Source organism: Rhipicephalus sanguineus, chromosome 7 (genome assembly GCF_013339695.2).
Source record: "Rhipicephalus sanguineus isolate Rsan-2018 chromosome 7, BIME_Rsan_1.4, whole genome shotgun sequence".
NCBI classification, from domain to species: domain Eukaryota; kingdom Metazoa; phylum Arthropoda; class Arachnida; order Ixodida; family Ixodidae; genus Rhipicephalus; species Rhipicephalus sanguineus.
The window spans coordinates 28,301,921-28,306,382 of NC_051182.1; the positions used below are offsets into that span (position 1 = coordinate 28,301,921).

General features: G+C 45.7%; 1 non-coding gene across 1 annotated transcript; it reads left to right on the forward strand.

Annotated features, from left to right (window-relative positions):
* The first annotated feature begins 3,954 nt into the window (after positions 1-3,954).
* On the forward strand, positions 3,955-4,028 carry Trnaf-gaa (transfer RNA phenylalanine (anticodon GAA)). Its single transcript has one exon. It is a non-coding gene; the product is annotated as a tRNA-Phe (tRNA).
* Positions 4,029-4,462: the final 434 nt, after the last annotated feature.

Consider the following 4,462-nt stretch of genomic DNA (forward strand, 5'->3'; position numbering starts at 1 on the left):
CCATTTCAATATCAGCTTAACTAAGAGTAGCATAGTTTCGCGTGTAAATCATCATCGTTACAGGATTAAAATCGCGCAGATAGCTTCCAAAAGGGATCGATGAACGAAACTGCAGGTGATACTCCCTGATAGCATGTTTTTGTGAGCAAGACGCATTATTGTAAGAGCGCTCGTGGAACAAAAATTACGTTCTGCGAAACTACGCGCAAAGCGTACTCTAATTATTATGCGATACATGTTAAAATGACGAGTTTTCACAAAACTGTGTGCGCAACTTGTAATATGCGGCAACAAAGCATCGTTTCACTCTTTCGCGAGCTTCACTGCAATTTCGACTCACGCGTACTACAGCGGGGACGTTTTATTTACAAATGTAACAGCGTACGTACCTGACAAGGTTGCTTCCGCAGCCTGCTCAGCACGTATATATAGCGTATACATTGTGGACTTGCATGAGCAGGGTGTTCTTCATGTTCTAATAAAAACGGCGAAAATGTCCCGGCTAGAAAAAACGCGAAACACGCTCTCCGACGGGCTGAGTATCAGCCCGGCCACTCATGCGAACTAACTACGGGCGTCAGGACCTAGAGTATCAAATACCACGACTATTAAACATAGTTGAGAATCACATAGATTTTCATGCCCCCCGCTTTAAACAATTTGTAAAAAACTTCCTGTTACATTCCACGATAACTTATCAATAAAATATATCTCACCAATCTTTTTTATGTACACCGCTACACATGTCTTTTTTTTTCCGTTTGAGTTGAAATTTGAACGTTCACAATTTAATGCGTACATGTAAAGGTTCTTGAGGTGTTCGTATGATATGTTTGTTTTTCATGAAGTATCATGAAGTGTTTTCATGTATGATGTCTACCTGTATTGCTTTATTTGCAGTGATAATGATGCACATGCATTTTTTATTTCTCTGGTTGCTCCATTGTTTGTACTCGCTTCGAAAACGTGTACATGCATGCCGAATGCGCATAGGAGTAAGAGCCTCTGTCAGGCAATATGGCCATTAGCTCTTACTCCTCTTTCCAGGGGCGTAGCCAAAGGGGGGTTGGGGGGTTCAACCCCCCCACCCCCCCGAAATTTTTCAGTTTAGCCTGCTTATATATACACGCACACATACAAACGCACGCACGAACATACATAAAGTATGGTTGAACCCCCCCCCCCCCCCGAAAAAAATTTCTGGCTAAGCCCCTGCCTCTTTCTGTATCAGAAAGAAAGAAATAAACTTCAAACTTCAAACCTCAATGAGTATCGGGAGTTCGCTCTGTGTAGCGTCTGCTGGCATAGCAGTCCATGGACGTTGCTTCGTCGAGTTTGCGATAGATGGCGCTACGCGCGATGCCAATATGGCGCTACACATGGAATTCGCTGTGTTCTGGTCTATAGAGCTCAGCATATCAGTTTGTGGGCCGATCTTTTCGCTGCTGGAGCCGGTATGCCCGCGTGACAATCACGCTGACGTACGTACGCTTTTGCCTACGCGCTAAAGGGTGTGCATCACTTTTTGGCTACAAATAAAATTATAGTTGGTTAAAACCTAAGAATAAGTACAAGCTTCCCCCCCCCCCCCGATTGTGGTGCGCCTGCCATTCATTTGTGCAAAAGAGTCGGGCTAGGCGGTTTCCGTTATCGTATACGTACTTTTTCACAGTTCATGTAAATACTACGCATGTTAAGAATGAAATGTTCGTCGTCCCTACTTAACATATAACGTTTGCCTGGACATTGGTGTCGGAATCTTTGCTGAAATTTGGCAGGAAACTCAGGGTTTCGACCGAAGACCAGCGACATGAACATGGGTCTGTATGGGAAAATCGCCTACCCGAAATGCAGTAAAGGTGCTCGACGTGACAGGAGTTCGCAAATGCGATTTTTCTTTTAAATGCGAAGCATTTCTTAGCGGACCTCTGGCACTTTGAGCGTTTCTGTCTACGTATCTATCTATCTATCTATCTATCTATCTATCTATCTAGCCGCTTACGTCTGGGTGCTCTCATGATCGCCTCCCTAACTTGGTGTAGACCAAAATTTGCATGGGAGGGTAAGATGATTTCATGAATATGATTGCCGGGTCATGACATGAATAACGTTACAATCTTGTCGCGTACGTCGTCAGACCCTTTCCACTAGACACGTGTGGCACATACCCGTTTACCACGGGCCGCGTTGTACGGGTATGCGCCACAGGTGATTGACAGTTTATATCTACCCAGGAACGGCGAGAACAGACATTGGTAACTTAAATGCTAGAGCGTTAAGGAAATCCAACATCGGCAGCGTTGACTCCAACGAATGGAAAAAATGAAAATTAGGATCTCAGCCGGAATCGAACCCAAGCATTCTGCGTTGCAATCAGGTTTTCTACCACTGAGCCACGCCAGGTCTATAAACTGGTTTGGAAAAACAGCCTACACAGGCGTACCCTCGGTGCAACGTCAATTGTGGTTGTGGTGCTGGCTATCTAATTTTACAAGAAAGCAACAAACACTACATGATACTCCTACGATGTGTACTCCTACGATACAGGCGTCATATCAGATGAACGTCTGTAGTTCAAGTGTTGGCTCCGCTTTTATAGCAGTCTAATAAACATTACATTTGTATTCCAATGAATCAGCAAGCTATATTGAAGCATTGTTCGACCCCGGAGGAATACATTAACGAAAGGTACATATGATATCCACATCACCGCAACGTAAAGTGCACTTCGTCCACCAGGACGACGCAGTGTCCTCTTCATTTCTTACGAGGCTGGGCGATGGGCTCATGCTGACCGAGGATGATGCCAGATTAATTGACAACCGCTTTGTAGACTAGCCTACGTAGGGCACATACGCCCAGGTAGTCTACGAATACGACAAACACCGTCCACTGATGTTGGTCTACGTAGCACTATCCAGGCCTACCAGCCTCGACTGCCTATACTTCACCAAAACGAAGGGTGGCTTCAGGTTCCGACATGTCGCCGGCTCTGTCTACAGCCAATATGTCGACGAAATGACCGAGGCATCCACAAATTCCAACCGCTCTACTATACCACATACTTCACTACACATGGACCCCTCGTCACCACGATCACGACCGGATCCTATAACAAGTCATGACCAGCTGCTGGTGCTCACTGATCATGGTGATGATGCCCATGTTCAAGAACTGTCAAGAACTTCTTGCACACATGCACACGGGTTCGTGAAACGTGCGTGCGTTCTCGGGACACGTATAAGCACTACATATCAGCTTACCCCTTGTGGTGTTGGTAACACCCACGTTGCCATTTGCAGCGTTACTCAACCGTAAACAACTGGTTATATAACACATATGCGGCTCTTCATCATATATATGTGTGCGTATAAAATTTATACAAATATTTAGCGTCATTTTGTAACGTGTCGCTCAGTAAAAAAAGTTACGACACAGTTACCTACCCGCAACATGCTTCGCATAACATCGACTCCCACGGTACGCGGGATCTGCCGAATTTTTTTTTCCATCTCCTTCAGAAGTAGGATGCTCTTAGTTAACATGTTTGTTGTTGTATAGTTACGTCGTAACGTAGAGTGCATTACTGCAGTCTGCATAAGAATGCGTCTAGCGCTTGTGTAAGTTACACTGAGGCAACTTATAAGTATTTAGTTTATAAGCGTCTCTAGCGTTTGCATGTACCGGTTCAATAAACTTTCCTTTTGCAAATCAATTCTGCGGAATCCCGCAAGGTAGCGGAAGGGCTAAGAAAGGGAAAATCGACAACCACCCGTTTTGTAGCACAAGGAAACGGATTTCCTAGTGGCTTCTTGCTACAAAAAGGGTGGTTGTCGATTTTCCCTTTCTTAGCCATTCCACCACCTTGCGGGATTCCGCAGAACTGATTTTCAATATGTGTCCAGTTGCTTCGAGTTGTCGATGAATTCGCTCTCGCGCTGCCAATTGCTAGCTTCCTGGTTAGCTCAATTGGTAGAGCGACCGCCCCGAAAAGGCGTTGGTCCCGGGTTCGAACCCCAGACCAGGACAAATTTTTCTGCAACAGGAGGCTTTATTTATGAGAATTCCGTTTGGATTCCCTTGCGGCTTCGTGCTACAAAACGGGTGGTTGTCTATTTTCCCTTTCTTAAACTTTCCTTTGTGGATAGGGCATTCATGCGAATTTTTTCTGGGTGGAACAGCGCCAGCTGTATGCGGAGCTTACATTTATTCCTAGTTTGTAAGTGAATACAGGCCGGTGCTGAGCACGCCGGCCTTCGGCATGGAAGTGTTTGGACAGCATCAGTATTCTACGTGCAACTCCTCTACGCTACGCTGCGCGTGCGAACAACATTAACTGCAAGGCCGGTTTCGTCCGCTCGGTTATCCAATGGTATGCGGCGGTCCTGAGAACTTTTAGTGTAAGTCACCGTGATGCTCACGTGCGCGGACCGGTTCCCTCTGCGAAAAGGTTGAACCATGA